Source organism: Bos taurus, chromosome X, assembly GCF_002263795.3.
Source record: "Bos taurus isolate L1 Dominette 01449 registration number 42190680 breed Hereford chromosome X, ARS-UCD2.0, whole genome shotgun sequence".
NCBI classification, from domain to species: domain Eukaryota; kingdom Metazoa; phylum Chordata; class Mammalia; order Artiodactyla; family Bovidae; genus Bos; species Bos taurus.
This window is the reverse complement of record NC_037357.1, coordinates 938,797-957,757: the sequence shown is the minus strand read 5'-3', so window position 1 is coordinate 957,757 and position 18,961 is coordinate 938,797.

Genomic DNA, 18,961 nt, shown 5'->3' with positions numbered 1-18,961 from the left:
TAAACCATGTGGTTGTCGTGCAAATATAGAGCCATAGAGAATACAGAAATAAATGGCACAGTTGTATTCCAATAAAACTTTACACAAACAAGTGGCAGGCCAGATTTTGCCCAGGCTCCAGTTTGCCAACTTTGGTCTAAATACATAATCATAAGTAAAGGGAATTGAATGGAAAAAAATAGAGGTTTTTTCCCCCCATTATAAAGACAAGTCTACATTTACTTCAGCCTTCATTTCAAAACCAGAATGGGCCCATGAAGTCAGAAGTCCATTTTCCGCCCGGGTTTGAATTCTGCACCATCACAGGGATATAAAACTGCATGTTCTTACAGGAATCACTGGTGACTAAGGTATATGAAGTATGTCACAGAAGATTCATATTCCATTTTGTGTTGTTATGACCAAACAAGTTGGTCTCAAACATTTTACATTCTGAGTAACAATTTTGGTGGTCTTTCAAGTTTGCATCTATGCTGCACATTATAATATCTATTCTCCGTCCTAAAAACTGGACTCTGACATTTTGTTCCTCTGTGGGCCAGAGTAGACAAAACACATGTTATATTCAAGGCTAGCTCCAAGAGTAGATAAGGTTTGGATTGGCTTTTATCTTTTTCACTGATTATACAGTACATAATTTCAGCAAAGCCAGGAACAAATTGAGCTACTTGGCATTTTGAAGACATTTCTAAAGAAATACGAGAAGTTACTCTTTGCCCAGAACTGTTTCAGGAGATGTGGAACCACTGAAAAGGGTCATTTAAAGCAGGGGACTACAAGAGTAATTACAGGATAATTTCTTCTTAAAACTCCCTTTTAGATGCTGTTCTTTGAAACAGCATGCTTTGTGCCCTGGCAGTTATTTTTGGTTCATGGGTCTTATTAGCTTCTAGAAGTTTTGGAAGCATTTTTGTTTATTTTTTGATAAAGCAGAAAAGTTAGTCTTTAAAACATAATCATCTTCATTTTTCTGTTCTTTTGATTCTTGTTAAAGGTTTGATTGGGCTTCCCCAGTGGCTCAGATGGATTCGATCCCTGGGTTGGGAAGATCCCCTGGAGGAGGGCACAGCAACCCACTCCATTATTCTTGCCTGCAGAATCCCCATGGGTATAGGACCCTGGCGGGATTGCAGGAGTCCGTGGGATTGCAGAGTTCGACATGAGTGAGCAACTAATCACAGCACAAAGGTTTGTTTATGCAGCTATATGATGAGATTTTTCTCTCATTTCCTCTTTTTTTGTCATTTTTGAGATGAGCATAAGCTATCTAAATTTTCTTGCTTATTATATTTCGGTGATACAAAGTGGTGTTCTGTAGTGGTTTGACCTTTTCAGTATTGTTGGCAAGATGAGTGCCTACCTTTGAGTCCTGAGAAATTAGTTTGTGGAAACAGTGCCACCTTCAGGTGGAACAGAAAGGAAGGCTTAGAATAACAGCACACTAGGGGAAGCTTCTATCTGCAGCAAACTTCTATAACGAATTAAGTTTTTGTTTTAAATAATTTTTGTGACCCTAGATTCCCCATCCTCCAGGCTGTGATTAAAACCTTTTTTATTACTAAAGAAAGATTAATCTCTAAGTTAATAAGTATTTGTGCATGTGCTCTAGACTTAATGCAAATTGAGAAGAACATCAACAGTTACACCCACATCCATACCCACACAAGTTTAAATAATGAACCACTGAATTTTCTACTCTCTGCTCACCAATCACATAAAATGAGACAAAGAATTCAGAAAGTGATTTCAGATACTTCTCTCCACCTCCTTTAATATTTACCATCAAAAGAATTCTATTTTAAATTTCTTATTTGAAACCAGTAGTCAGCAAAGAGGTTTCTTCCCAGGTGGTGCTAGTGGTAAAGAATCCTCCTGCCATTGCAGAGACCCAAGAGACATGGGTTGGATCCCTGGATCAGGAGGATCCCCTGGAGAAGGAAATGGCAACCCACTCCAGTTCTTGCCTGGAAAATTCCATGGATAGAGGAGGCTGGTGGGCTACAGTCCATGGGGTTGCAAAGAGTCAGACACGACTGAGCATGCACACACACACACATTTGAGACCAGTAGTCAGCAGAGAGATTTCTAGGGAGGCATGCACCATTAATTTGGTTAATGAGAAAAGTTTATATTTCAGAGAATGGATAACAGAGAAAAATATTAGAAAGGTGCTTGGGAAAATAATGATGGGAACAATGTCTCTCTTCTCTAAGCAAGGATTTTTATTACTGGCTGATGGCTTATTAGCCAGAGATAGTGAGTGGACTGAGAAAGCAAATGAAAGGATCTGAGAAGAACCAGAAATTGAATATGGATAGAGTATGAGCTGGGGCTTCCTCTGTGGCTCAGTGGTAAAGAATCTACTTGCAATGCAGGAGCTTCAGGAACTGCAGTTTCAATCCCTGGGTTGGGAAGATCCCGTGGCAGAGGGCGTGGCAACCTACTACAGTTTTCTTACCTGGAGAATCCCATGGACTGAGGAGCCTGGTGGGCTACTGTCCATAGGGTCACCAAGAGTCAGACGTGACTGAAGCAGCTGAACACAGCACAGCACAGAGTAAGGGCCATGGAACCAAGAGCATAAGGAAGGGCAGGAAGAATTTCACTTCCACTGGAGGCTTCGTTGTAAGCAGTTGCAATAAAAATGGAGTGTGCTCTCAAACAACCTGTCCTCACTTTCTTTTGCTAAATCAGAAGGAATGGAGAAGTAGGGTAATAACCCTCTTTCAGGTTGAGTGACTGCTTATTCCTGACTGTAGCCCACCAGGCTCCTCTGTCCATGGGATGCTCTAGGCAAGAATACTGTAGTGGGTTGCCACTCCTCCAGGAGATCTTCCTGACCCAGGGGTGGAACCTGCATTTCCTGCATTGTAGGTGAATTCTTTACTGCTGAGCCATCTGTCCAAATACAAAATGAGTTGCTTCTAAAGGTGACTAAGTTTCTTGTTACTAGTATTCTTGCCTGGAGAATCCCAGGGACGGGGAGCTTGGTGGGCTGCCGTCTATGGGGTCGCACAGAGTCGGGTACGACTGAAGCGACTTAGCAGCAGCAGCAGCAGCAGCAGCAGTGAATCCAGCTGTAGGTCAATTAGAAGCCACATGGGGGTAGTAAGAGCTCATGGCCCAATCAAGATGAGCTCTAGCCTTAGCAGCAGTAGAATGAGGGAAAAGGAATAAGTGGGCGACAGTAAGCAAGCTGTAGAAGTATTTTCCTAATAGACACTGAGTACATTTAAGACTTAATTGTCAGTCTGTCACAAGTAATTCCTCTATCTTCTATAAGATGGTGGATCATTCAAAACAAAGAAAAAAGTATCCTGCTACATATAGATCCAGTTTCCTTCTGGGTTAAAATGAATTTGATTTAATAAATCAAACATTTTAAATATTTCTTTGTAACTTAAATTCACAGTAATATCTAATGTACTTTCTATTCAAAAGTCTAAAATTAAGGAATCTGATCTTGCTTTTAGTTAGATAAAATAAGTGAAGAGATTTTAATGACAAACATGTAATCAGGAATGTAAGATGAAAAATAGGACATTTTTCTAAAGATTTCACGTGGTATCTCTGATAAGGTTTGGTCAGTACACAAAGAATTGAAGAATGCAGTAAAAACAGGAAGGTGTAATGCACTAGGCATTTTATTTTTCAAATACTTTCCATATGCCTTCTCATCCATGGCAACAGACAATAACTAGCATATGATTTAAAAATTAAATCTATTGACATGAAAAAACATTTCTCCAGAGAAGATATAGGAAAGAAACACATGAAATGGTGTTTGACATCATTAGTCATCAAGGAAATGCAAATCAAAACCACAATGAGACACCACTTTACATCTACTACCATGGCTATAATCCAAACATGACAACAACCTTCCTACATTGCCGTGTGCTTGTGTGTACTTAGTCACTAAGTCGTGTCTGACCCCATGGAATGTAGCCCAAGATCCTCTGTCCATGAGATTCTTTAGGCAAGAATACTGGAGTGGGTTACCATGCCCTTCTCCACGGGATCTTCCCGACTAAGGGATTGAACCTGCATCTCAATGGTGAGGTAAATTGGTGAAATCACTGTGAAAAACACTTTGGCATTTTCTCAAAAAGCTAAACACAAAGTTACCCTATACCCCATCAATTCCACTCATAGGTATATGCCCAATAGAAATGAAAACATGTCTTAAAAATACAGACATTTTCAGAGCAGTGTTATTCATAAGAGACAAAAAGTAGAAACTACCTAAATGTGCACCAACAGCTAAATATTCTATATCCATACAATGGAATGTTATTCAGCAGTAAAAAGGAATGAAATAATGATTCATGCTTCTATAAGGACGAACCTTGAAAATAGTGCTAAATGAAAGGATTCAGATACAAAAGAACTTATAGTGTATGATTCAACTCATATGGAATGTCCAGAAAAGCTAAATCTGTAGAGACAGAAAGATTAATGGTTGCCCAGAACTTGGATAGGGGGTTGGGGATAAACAGGGAGTGACTATTAATGGGTACAGTGTTTCTTTCTTGTAACGATGAAAATGTTCTGGGAAATGTTCTGGAATGGTGATGGTTGCACGTTCTGTGAATATATTATAAAACATTTAATTGTAGAATTTAAATGGGTGGATTGCATGGAATGTGAATTATATCTCAATGAAGCTGTTTAAAAATTATACTCCATTTTACCCAAGATATTTATGATGCCTAACAAGCATATCATCATGATATCTACTTCCATAATATTAAAACATTGTTTTCACAGTCAGGAGAAAAAGCTTAACAGTTGGTCATGATTTTGGCTAGCAAATTCTGATGCAGCCTCTTTCAATTGCCCATGAAAATATTTATACAGACACCTGAAAAGATAATAACTAAAACAAAATCTTTAACTAATAATCTATTACTCTGCTTAGTCAAGGCTATGGTTTTTCCAGTAGTCATGAATGGATGTGAGAGTTGGACTATAAAGAAAGCTGAGCACCGAAGAACTGATGCTTTTGAACAATGGTGTTGGAGAAGACTCTTGAGAGTCCCTTGGACTGCAAGGAGATCCAACCAGTCCATCGTAAAGAAAATCAGTCCTGGGTGTTCATTGGAAGGACTGATGTTGAAGCTGAAACTCCAATACTTTGGCCACCTGATGCAAAGAGATGACTTATATGGAAAAACCCTGATGCTGGGAAAGATTGAGGGCAGGAGGAGAAGGGGATGACAGAGGATGAGGTGGTTGGATGGCATCACCAACTCAGTGGACGTGAGTTTGAGTAGGCTCCGGGAGTTGGTGATGGACAGGGAGGCCTGGCGTGCTGCAGTTCATGGGGTCACAGAGAGTCGGGCGTGACTGAGCGACTGAACTGAACTATTACTCAAAACTTTGCTTGAAAAGTCAAGTGCTGACTTGGCAGTAAATTAGATTACACATGCTAACCTGTAAAAGGGAGGGAAATGTTTTATAGAAATACCGTATAGAAATAAAACACCTAGGGCTTCCCAAGTGGTGCTAGTCTTAAAGAATCCGCCTGCCAATGCAGGACACCCAGGTTTGATCCTGGAGAAGGAAATGGCAACCCACTCCAGTATTCTTGCCTAGAGAATTCCATGGACCAAGGAGCCTGGGGGGTTACAGTCCATGGAGTCACAAAGAATCGAACATGGCTGAGCATGCACATATACACATATGTGTACCCTGGCTCTTATCCTCAAAGATCAGACCATTTAGAGACCAAAACAGGCTTCTCTTGGCTTCAAGGAAATTGCATTATGGGACAAGGCTGGGGCCATTATAGTTAACTCTCCCTCTTCTCTCTTTCTTATCTCTCCCTCTTCTCTCTTTCTTATTTCATAGAAGAATGGCCGCTGCCAGGATACAGCTTGTCAGGAAGCCTGTGGTAGATGTATCCAGAGAGGCAGAGTCCATAAGTAAAGTCTGTGGGTGGAAGCAGAAAAGAGAAGAGCTTTGGTACGCCTGAAAAAAGGACTGGGTCACCATACTTCTGGACAAAGAGTGGGACAAGTATAATGTAGATACCTTATTTGATGGCAATAGCCAAGATTTGATAGATCTTGCTTTGTTCAAGCAAATCTTCTCTTGTTTATACAAATATATACATACATGTACATATATATATATTCATGTTTCCTATGAAATAATACTATACAGAAAAATGAAAGCATTATCCTGTAGATTTCATTGAATTTATGCCTATTTCTAATCATTCAGTATAGTTTCATAGAAGTGTAATTTGAGTCAGTTTTCATATTTGACAAATATCTTAAAGACTTTTCATACATATTAATTACTTCCCTTACTTAAAGGTCATGGTAAGTTACAATCTCACCAACAAAGTATGAAAAATTTCAATTCCTTGTCAATACTGGATAGTTAACCATAAAGAAATTTGTTTTAATTTGATAGAGAAGCTATAGAAGCAATATTATTACAGTATTTTAGTTCAAATTTATTTGATTACTATTTAATTATATGGAATCTATTTTTATAGGTTTACCTTTCCTATTCCTTTTTTTTGTAAATTTCATGTTCTTGCCCTTCAAACATTTTTCTACTGGGATATTTGCAATTGTCTCATTTATTTGTTGGAGAAGGCAATGGCACCCCACTCCAGTACTCTTGCCTGGAAAATCCCATGGATGGAGGAGCCTGGTAGGCTGCAGTACATGGGGTCGCTAGGAGTCCGACACGACTGAGCGATTTCACTTTGACTTTTCCCTTTCATGCATTGGAGGAGGAAATGGCAACCCACTCCAGTGTTCTTGCCTGGAAAATCCCAGGGACGGGGGAGCCTGGTGGGCTGCCGTCTATGGGGTCGCACAGAGTTGGACACGACTGAAGCGACTTAGCAGCAGCAGCAGCATTTATTTGTTAGAACTCTATGTAATAATGGTATCTACCCTTATTCTGTCATACATTGCAAATATTATCCAGGTTTCACTAGCCTTTGAGTTTTGATTAATTATTCGTGAGATTTCTTAGATACAGAAAAATGTTTTTAACTGCAATTGATTCTCTTAGTCTTATCCTGTAAGATTTTTAAAACTTTACCTCTGTGATTAGGAATGACTTGGCAGCCAATTGCCCCATCAGTATTTTCTGATTTGAAATGCCACCTTTATGATATATAAAGTTCATATACATAAAGATATAGATTATGTAGATAAGAAGTTTTTGTTTATTCTCTTATCAGTCGTACATTGATTTATTTAGCCTTACAATACATAAATATTTTCAAATCTGGCAGTGCAAATTCCTTTCAATGTTATTTTCAAAATTATCTTAGCTATACCACTAAACCAGTAAATTAGCACTTAGAGATGAAATTTATAACCTATTTGTCAAATCCTTCTATCAAATAATGTGGCACATCTTTTGGATCTTGTCTTTTAAATACCAAAGTGATTTACAGAGATTTCATTCATTTGCCAATATTATTCTGAGATATTTTATAATTTTTGCTGTCAGCACAAAAGTTTTCTAAATATATTTTACTTTCTATTGATATTTAATATTTAAAAAGAATATGTACTTTTGATACAATTTTGTATGGCTCAGAACAAGATAGTTGATGAATTATCCAAATTCACAAAACTGTTATGCATTTTTGTTTACCTTGATCTGTTAAATAAGTTATGAGAACAGATCCGTCCTTGAAGATTAATTCATCTGCTGTTTCTCTTTGTACATTCACCTGTGTTTCCTTTATATAATCTGAAGCATATTTTCTATCAAGAATATGTTTTGTGAACATGAAATACTTCTTTTGGCACAGTTTACAATTTAACTCTTTTTTAAAATTAACATCACAACACTTGCCTTTATTGTATCATCATTTTGTACTTTTCTCATTCCTGTATTATTAAACTTTTTCTCTCAGCATGCCTTAAGTATTTCTTCTTTTTTAAATTATTAAATAAAGAAAAGGAGATGGATTCTTTGAGAGTAGAGGGAAAAACATTACAAAAAAGTGACTTTTAATTTTTAGACTAACTTGGTAGATTTTGAAACCTCTTACTGAGCTAGGGAACACTTAGGTAAGAATAAATTTTGGAGGATTGAAAATAAGACAATTTGCAACATATAAAGTTGAAACCAAAAATGTTGAGTAGACAATAGACATATGTCTGGAGTTCAAAGTTAGAGATTATGGCTGGAGATATAATTCTGGGAGTACCCAGTTTAGGAATGTTATTTAAATCCATGGCTTGATCTGATCACCTAAGGTAAGGGTACAGAGTGAAAGGAATAGAAGTCTATAAATCAAGCTCTAGTATATGCTAACATTTTTATGATGAAAATAAGAGGATCAGTATGTATGAGTGAGTTTCTCTGCTGTGCACCTGAAACTATCACAACATTGTTAATTGGCTATACTCTAATATAAAATAAAAATTTTTTGAAAAAAAAGAAAAGAGTATCCAGTAAAGGAGACCAAGAACAGGCCATATTAAAGTAAGAGAAGAGTAGGTTTTCATAGCAGCTAGTGGGGAAACTTTCTTGAAAAGGAAGGACTGGATAATTTTGTCAAAAGCTGTTGAGACAGCAGTGTCCAAGTGAAGCTTCTATAGTGAAGCTTCTATATGAGAATATTCTAGATCTGTGCTGTAGGACACAGCTGCCACTAGCCACAGCTGGCTATTGAACACTTGAAAGGTGGATACTGTGACTGAGGAACTGAATTTAATTTAATAGCCAAATGTGGCTAGTGGCTGCCATATAGGACAATGGCATTTGAGTTGTCAGCAAAGATGAAGACAGAAATGTGTCCATTTAGACATCAGTTTCATTGGAAAGGTGGAAAGCTGGATGAGAGTGGGCCAAAGTGTGAATAAGATAAGAAGAAGCAAATTCAGTAATATTGTATTGAGAAAAAAACAAAAACAAGATGCAAAATTATGTGTGGAGAAAGATCTCTCTTTTAAAATAGTATATAAGAAGCATGCTGCTGCTATTGCTGCTAAGTCGCTTCAGTCGTGTCTGACTCTGTGCAACCCCATGGACTGCAGCCTACCAGGATCCTCCATCCATGGGATTTTCCAGGCAAGAGTGCTGGAGTGGGTTGCCATTGCCTTCTCCTTATAAGAAGCGTAGAAAGCCTGAAAAGGGTATACACTAAATATATTAACAGGTTATCTCTGAATAGTGGGATAATGCTTGATTTTATTTCCTTCACATAATTCTTATATTTTTTAATTTGTACAATAGCTATATTCCTTTCATGTTTGATGAAATTGAAGTATATGAATATGATTATCTCAATGATATTAAATGTATTAGACCAATACATTATACATTAAAAAAATAGAACTAGAATTTGATAACTCAAAATAAAGGATAAGATCTTTGACTTGACAGTAAATCATTCACTGAACATAGTACAAATCTTTGTGAAGTTAAAAGGCTGTTAATGGGCATTTTAATACATAGACTCAGTGTAATTAAATTGTACAGTTTCATCATCAATTTTTACTCTAGGCCTAAGTTTTGTTTTTTACAAATACAGTTTAGGGACTGATTCCATGCCATATTTAAATATAATTAAAACTTTTAATTTCTGAGAATTCTATGAGTCTTGAGTATTGAATAAGATTAATATTACCCTAAATTATGGAAGGTCTCTTTATACAAGAGAGCAGTTGGTTAGTAATTATCACCAGACACCAAAAGTGTTTAAATAGTATAACAATGGTATTCTATGCACATCCATCATTGTTGATTAAATTGTAATCTTTCCTACTAGATTTTTCAGTTTCATATTTATCTCCATTTCCCTAAGCAGTGGCATATCTTTGTATGAAGTGTAATATTGCCTTATTGTCTATTATATGCCAATAAAAATTAAGATTTGGTTAGTTTTGTGGTCTTTCATTTTACTAATCTGCCACAGAACTTTGTCTTGAGATTGTGGGCAAAAAGATGAATGTGTTTGACTTCTGAATATTTAAGATGATTTTGGTTACAAAACTATAGAATTTATTCTCTGCTTATAATTATTTAAAATAGAAATAAGGAATGGTGTCAATTTGAGTCCAATCAAGGAAAATTTTAGACCACTTCAATGTTCTTTGTGTAGCATCGAAAACATAAGTTAACTATGTCTGTCCTCATTCTCTAAATTTAAATTCCAGAATTCTCACTACTGCTCAAGCTCAACTTGATCCCTAAGTGCACAAGAAAGGGGATTGCTCTCCATGTTTTAAGATAATTCTCCTAATAGATAAAAGATGGCATAGAGGAAAGAACATTCAACTAGGGATAAGAAAACCCAGATTACCTTCCTGCGCTTCTGCTTGCTTCCAGTATATGTAACACTGGGTGCAATATATGTAACTCTACATTTAGTTATGGAAACTGTTGGTGTTGTTTAGTCGCTAAGACATATCTGACTCTTGTGACTCCATGGACTATAGCCCGCCAGGCTCCTCTGTCCATGGGCTTTATCAGGCAAGAATACTGGAGTAGGTGGCCATTTCCTTCTTCAGGGGATCTTCCTGACCCAGGAATCAAACTGGAGTATCCTGCCTTAGCATGTGGAATTCTTACCACTGAACCACCAGGGAAGCCCTATGGAAATACATAGAACTGTAAAATGGAGGTCATAATGGTTCTTACTTCATTGTGGTAATTAAATTTTTGGACAGTTTTATAACGCATTTAAGGGAGTTTCTTGCCTAGAATAAGTATTAAATATTATCACCTTCCTTCACAAATGACCTGTTGTTGTTCAGTTGCTCAGTCATGTCCGACTCTTTGCAACCCCGTGAACTGCAACACATCAGGCTTCCTTGTACTTCACCATCTCCCAGAGCTAGCTTGAACTCATGTCCATTGAGTCAGTGATACCATCCAACCATCTCTTCCTATGTCTTCCCCTGGTGAACCCCACAAATGACCTGTGGGGTTCATCAAATCCAGGTTCCACCCCCTATTCTGCCTTTTCCTAGTCATGTGATTAAAAAAAGCTATTTAACCTATCCAGCCTCTAGCATTCTGTAAAAAGATAATAATACTACTACCTACCCTATGAGATTTTCATGAGGATTGCAGTATAGTATGGCATAATATACATGAAGTTTCTTCCAAGACACTAAGTATAAAATTTTATTATTAAAGGTCTATCTATTGCTTCGGGGCCTTTTGGCTAAGATGAAGTGCATTAAAGGTCTGTCTGGAGCTTCCTTTAAAGATGAACCAACACTGAAACCTGGGACCCTGTGCTTCAGAGCTGGGTGGTGAGGGGGCAGTGCAGGAGGTATGGGGGCTAGAGCCTTGAAACCTGAATGCAGTGTGCTTTTGAAAAAGTTATTTCTTTATTATTATTAAATGTGTTCCTTGTAGGAAAATCGGAAATGTAGACACAAATTTCCCGTTGCCACTCCTATCAAAGGCAGACACTGCTGCAGGGGGGCCCAGGTTTAGACCTCTCTCACCTACACATGGCTCTAGGGCGTGGCTTTCTGGGGTCTCTGTGAATTGCTTGCTCCCTCAGAGCCCAGGTGCCACCTCCTGCACCCCTCTAAAGACAGCCCTTTTCAGTTCACTGTGCAGGGCAGCAGGAGAGTCAACCACCACACTGGGATGAATCTGTGGGCGGATAGAATTGAGGATGAGGGAATCTGGAAGCAGTTGTGACCTCCTTAACCTTAAGACCTTACTTTTGAAGCTAGAGACTCCCGAGTTCAGAGCTAGAAGACCCAAAAGAGCACCAGGCAGCTGAAACTTGCTCAAGGACACAAAACAGATTATTAAAACACATGCTGTCAGGTGGGGAAAGCAAGATGGCAGAGTAGTAGCTAGACATGGAGTTGATCTCACTCCACAAATGCATCAAGACTACATCTACAGATGGGGCAGTTCTCACAGAGCACCAGCATAACATGAGCAGAAGATCTCAGGCACAAGAAAGGACAAGAAAGATCCCCATGTAACTGGGTAGGATGAAAGATGAAGGGAAAAGAAGTAGAGAGGAAGCAGGGTGGGACCCGTGCCCCTATGAGGGGGAGCTGAAAGAGTGGTGAAGTTCCTATATCTGGGGAGCTTCCTCACTGATGGGGAGGTCAGCTGGGGCAGAAGGAGAGCATATGGGGCTGTAAGAGGAGAGTGAAATGACCGATCTGTGGAAGGCAGGATAGAGTGAGACCTACACAGATGGTTCATGCCACAGCCTTGTGTGCTGGGAAATGTGTCTGCTAGTGTGCACAGGGGCTGGGAGCTGGAACATGGGGATTGGAGAGCAAACCCGGGGAGAGGACTGCTGCTGGATGCAAAGAGACAGCCTGAGGGGGCAGGGAGTGAGGAAATCGGCAATGAAGAATGCTTGTGGAGGTGCCATTATTGAGTCATGTGTGGAGGCTGAAGCTGCTATTGCAGCTTCTCTCCCCACATTCTGGCCCCAGGCACCAGGAAAGGCCCCCACCAGGGCTGGGCCTTTTAAACCTGCAGCCAAACACTAGGTAAGGCCCCCAATGGGTATGGCCCTTGAGCACCTGCCACTGGGCAATAGGAAAGGCCCCTGCTGAGGCTGACTATCTTGTGACAGTGGTTATGGGCCTCCCCACAGTCCTCGTCACCACTGGGGCTGGATTTCTCACCAACTTCCTCGTGCACCTGTTGCTGCTGGGGCTCCTGTGACTCCCATGGCCATGCCACCTCCATACCCTGTCCTCACTGGAGTGGATCTGAGTACTCCAGGGTAGCCTCTGGAGCAGACCCCTGTGGATAGCCCACATGCAGAGGTGGGACTAAAACCACAGCTGAGCACCAGAGGCCATGCAACTGAGGAAGAAAAGCTGAAATCTCTCTTCACAGCTGTGCAAACCATGAATTGACACACCCATGACCAGCTTAGCAGAAACTCAGCACCTACAAAACATCTGAACGGATGAGTGCTCCCACAGGGAAGATGGACCTAGACAAAACAAAAAGACAGCCCTCAGAATAGAAGAAAATATTTACAAATGATGCAACCAACAAGGGGTTAATTTCCAATATACACAAACAATTTTCCAATATACACAAACAACTCATACAACTCAATAACAAAAAAAACCAAACAACCCAATCAAAAAATGGATATAAGACCTAAATAAACATTTCTCCAAAGAGATATAGATAGCCAACAAGCACATGAAAAGATGCTCAACATCACTAATTATTAGAGGTATCACGAGGAGGTGAAAATTCAAAACTCACACTGGTCAGAATGGCCATCTTAAAAAAAATCTATAAGCAATAAACGCTGGAGAGGGTGTGGAGAAAAGGGAACCTGCCTATAATGTTGGTGGGAATATAAATTGTTACAGCCACTATGGAGAACAGTATGGGGTTTCCTAAAAAACCTAAAAATAGAACTACCATATGACCCACCAATCCCACTTCTGGGCATATACTTGGAGAAAACCACAACTTCCAAAAGATACATCCATCCCAATATACATTGCAGCACTATTTACAATAGGCAGGACGTAGAAGCAATCTAGATGTCCATTAACAGAGAAATGGATAAAGATGTAATATATATATATATATATATATATATATATAAAATTATAAAATATATATAATGGAATATTACTCAGCCATAAAAAGAACAACATAGTGCTGTTTGCAGAGATGTGGATAGACCTAGAGACTGCCATTCAAAGTAAGCCAGAAAGAAAAAAATATTTTATATAATATGACTTATATCTGGAATCTAGAAAAGTGGTACTGATGAAATTATTTCCAAAACAAAAACAGAAACACAGATATAAAGAACAAACTTATGGATATCCAGGGTGAAAGAGGGGTGAGATGAATTGGAAGATTGAAATTGACATACATATACTTCTAAGTATAAAATAGATAACTAATAAGAACCTACTATGTAGCACAGGGAATGCTACTCAGTGCTCTGTGTTGACTAAAAGGGAAGGAAATCTAAAAAGAGGGGATATATGTATACCTATAGCTGATTCACTTTGCTGTACAGAAGAAACTAACACAACATTGTAAAGCAACTATATCCCAACAAAAATTTGTTAGTGTCTGACTCTTTGTGATCCCATGGACTATACAGTCCGTGGAATTCTCCAGGCCAGAATACTGGAGTGAGTGGCTTTTCCCTTCTCCAGAGGATCTTCCCAACCCAGGGAACCGAACTCAGGTCTCCTGCACTCCAGGCAGATTCTGTACCAGTTTAGCCACAAGGGAAGCCCAAGATTACTGGAGTGGGTAGCCTATCACTTCTCCAGTGGATCTTCCCAACCCAGGAATCGAACTCAGGTCTCCTGCATTGCAGGCGGATTCTTTATGAACTGAGATATCAGGGAAGCCTGATATTAATATATGTAGGATATGAACAACACAGTTCTTACCACCCCCTCTTCCTTTATTCAGCAAACATTGTGAATGTAGCTTTGATCTCAAGCAACCCAGACCCTTATGAAAGCAGTCCTCACAATACATTAATTTGGGCTGGATTGAAGCAGTATCTTACCCAGTACTGTCATGGTAAAAGGTAGGAAAAATATGAGAAATGAATCTCAACAGATTTTCTATAGAAAAATCAATAAATGTTCTCCAAAACTCTTTTTCCAAGGGTCCAATTTCATTCTTGTGCATGGGAATATCCAGTTGCCCGGCATCATTAATGAAGAAACTATCTTTTCTCCATTGTATATTTTTGGTGCCCTTGTCATAGATTAGTTGACTTTGTATACATGGATTTATTTCTGCACTCTTTATTCTGTTCCATTGGTCTATATGTTTGCTTTTATGCCAGTACTATGATGTTTTGATTACTGTAGCTTTGTAATATAATTTGAAATTAGGAAGTGTGATGCCTCCAGCTTTGTTCCTTCTCTAAATTGCTCTATTTGAGGTCTTTTGTGATTCCATACAAAAATAATTTCAAATAACTTTGCCTTGTTTTACAATTTATACGTCTCAGGGTTAAAAATAAAAGGAAATGAAAAGTAAAGGGAAAGGTCACTGACAATTCAATGATACCTACCATCAACATAAAATATATTTTAAAATAAAAGCATTAATTTGCAACTGTAAATTATGTTGTAATTTATAAGCAACCATATAATTGTACTACTGATGATTTGACAGACTATTACACAGAACTGATTCAAATAGCAGTAGTTTTGTCATTTTGTAGCAAGGATTTTAGATAACTTAAAACTTCAAGGGAAAGAAATTCATCTTGGAGTAAAAAAAAAATCAGTAATATACTGTTTCTGAGTCAAAATAAATCCTGATTGCCATATTAATAGTTTGTATGTTTTCAGAAGTTAATCAACAAATGAAAGCACATGACCACACAAAGACTTATACACAAGTATTTATAGCAGCTTTATTCGCAACAACTCAGGACTGAAAACAACTCAGATGTCAATCAACAGATGATATAAATAAAAATTGTGGTATAGGCAATAAAAAGAGTGAATTATTAAAACACAAAACAATATGAATATCAAGATAATGTAATTAAAAGAAACCAGAAAAGAAAGAGTAGACTCTGTAAGATTTCATTAATACAAAACTCCAGAAAATACAAAGTAACATGCTGTGACAAAATGCCAATGAGAAGTTGCTGCTCAGGGAAGGTAGGGGGAGTTTTGGAGGTAGGATAGTGTGCCTTGGAAGGAATGAGAAGGAGGGATTGCAAAGGGACAGTAAGAAATTTCTGGGGATGTTGGTTTTGTTGATTTGTTACATCTTGATTATGGTAATGGTATTACAGGTGTGAACATGTGGCAAAACTACCATTTTGAACACTTTACAAATATTGCAGCTTATTATGTATTAATTATACTTCATTTAAGCCATTAATAAAAGAACATGTCCTACGTCCTGTTCATCTTTGTTTTAAAAAGTAAAAAAGAAAAGAAAATTATGGGCTTTTGTTATTTAGAAATTTCCTGATGTTTTGTGCCTTTATTCTGTGATACTCAATGGTCAACCTCTTTGGAATATTACAGTTTCCTCCAGAAAGGTAGAAATGAATATTTCACATCCTCTGACATTATTTATATGCTGCTCTGCCAAGTTATCTTTTTAAATTACGTTTTCTGACACTTGTGTCTTCAGCATCCACTCCCTTGCTTTTGTATGTCTGTATGTGCACAAACACACACATCCTTGTTCAGCCTTCAGAGCACTGGAGAACTCTTGCATTTTTAAGAATTTTTTTTTCTTTCTCTTTCTTGTGTTCTGCTTTCATCTCTGAAACTTCTGAACATCTCTGAAAGCCAACTGATTGAGCTAACACTGAAATTTCCACTTTGAGATAGAAAGCTAAAAATATACAAAAAGTTTCCTCTAAATGGATGTTGAGTAGCCAATGATTGTTACTGCAAGTTATGTTACCAGACTCAACTACTTGAACACAAAAGGGACCTTGGAACCCAAAAGGTTAAACAAATTTGGTTTTTCCGTGGCTCATTACAAAACATTGCCAGTTTTTACACAAAGTTTTTCATTTTCATTTAAGTTCCTGTAAGTGCTGAATTCCTCCCCCAACCTTGGTTTTATATATACATATATTTCTCTGGACCAGGTGGGTAAAAAGAAAACCTTGCAAATGTTTTATTTTTTTACATTTTTTTTAAATATTAAAAGACAGCTTTATTTATTTACTTTTGCCATGCATGATCTTTATTTTTTTAATTTATTTATTTTAATTGGAGGCTAATTACTTTACAATATTGTATTGGTTTTGCCATACATCAACATGAATCCACCATGGGTGTACACATGTTCCCAATCCTGAACCCCCCTCCCTCCTCCCTCCCCATACCATCCCTTTGGGTCATACCAGTGCACCAGCCCCAAGCATCCTGTATCCTTCATCGAACCTGGACTGGTGATTTGTTTTTTATATGATATTATACATGTTTCAATGCCATTCTCCCAATGTTTTAGATGAAGAAATACTTATGAAAAATTCCAGGATCCATTCTGAATTCATTATATTTCCTGGAGAGAGTCATCAATATTTTTAATAACATTTTTATTGAGATATAACTCACATTGCATAAAATTTAACCTTTCAATGTGTATGATGCAGTGTTTTTAGTATATTTATAAAATGTGCAAAATCACCACTAATTCCAGAATATTTTAAACACCCCCAAAAGCAACCCTTTACTGTGAAGCAGTCATCTTCATTCCTCTCCTCCCTCCAGCTCCTGTTAATCACTAATCTATTTTCTATTTCTATGCATTTGCCTGTTCTGACATTTCATATAAATGGAGTTATACAATGAATGGTCTTTTGTGACTGTCTTCTTTGACTTAATTTTCAATTGTAATGTTTTCCAGGTGCATCCATGTGAGATCATGTATCAGTATCTAATTGGTTTCATTTTCAATGCATGTATCAGTACATCTTTCCTTTTCATTGTTGAATAATATATCACATTTTCCTTCAAGTAATGGACATTGCTAAATAATAATCTATTGAAAGGATACATCACATTTTGTTTGTCCTTCAGTTAATGGACATTTGAGTCATTTCCATTTTTATTGGGAGAAGGAAATGGCAACCCACTCCAGTATTCTTGCCTGGAGAATCTCAGGGACAGAGGAGCCTGGTGGGCTGCCATCTATGGGGTCTCACAGAGTCGGACACGACTGAAGCGCCTTAGCAGCAGTAGCAGCAGCAGCATTTTTATTGACTATTTTGAATAATGCTGCTTCCCTGTTGGCTCAGACAGCAAAGAATTTGCATACTATGCAGGAGACCTGTGTAAAATCTTTATATGAACAATGGTTTTAATTCTCTTGAGAATGGAATTGTTGGGTCATATGATAACTCTGTATTTAACCTTTTCAGCAATTGCTAAACTGTTTTCTAAGGGAATTACACGTGTAAAGTTCCCTTCAGTAATTTATAAGGATTTCAATTTCTCTATATCCTGGTGAATGCATGTTGCTGTCCCTCTTTTTGATTCTAGCCATCCTAGTGGGTGGATGTAAAGTGGTATTTCATTTTAGTTTTGATTTGCATGTACCTTACCATTAATGCTGTTTAGCAGCCTACATGGGTTTATTGATCATTTAAAAATCATCTTTGGGGAATTCCTTAGCAGTACAGTGGTTAAGACTCCATGCTTCCAATGCAGGGGGGCCCTGGTTTGATCCCTGTTCTGGGAAATAAGATCCCACATGTCACATTGCAGCAAATAAATAAAATTAAAAAATTTTAAATTAAAATTGTCTTCAGAGAAATAGCCATTGAAGTCCTTTGTTTATGTTTTAATTGGATTATTTGTTGTTATTGTTGAGCTGCAAGATGTCTTTTGAAGAAGGAAATGACAATCCACTCCAGTATTCTTACCTGGGAAATCCCATGGACAGAAGAGCCTGTCAGGCTTCAGTCCATGGAGTCACTAGAGTTGGAGATGACTTAGAGAGTAAACCACCAAGATGCTTTTACACATTCTGAACCCTAAACTCTTTTTTTTTTGAAGCCTAAACTCTTATGATATATGATTTACAAATGTTTTCTCCTGCTCTGTGAGCTGTATTTTCACACAGCTCACAGAGTGTTCTGTGTGAAAATTGAGTGTTCTTTGAAATACAATTGTTTAAAATTTTTGTAAACTTCCGTTTATTATCTATTTTTTCCTTTGGTTGATTTTGATTTTGGTGACATATTTAAGAAACCATTGCTTAATGTATATTCATGAAGATTTACATCTATGTTTTCTTCTAAGAGCTTTACAGTTTCAATCTTTATATGTAAGTCTTAAATGCATTTTAGCTTAATTTTTGTGTATGGTGTGGTAAGTGTCTAACTTCATTCTTTTGTGTGTGGATATCCAGTTGTCACAGCACTCAGAATTTTTTTTCCCATTGAAATGTTTTGGTACCCTTGTCGAAATTCAAATGTCCATAAATCTATGGGTTTATTTCTGGACTTTCAATTTTGCTCCATTAATCCATATAT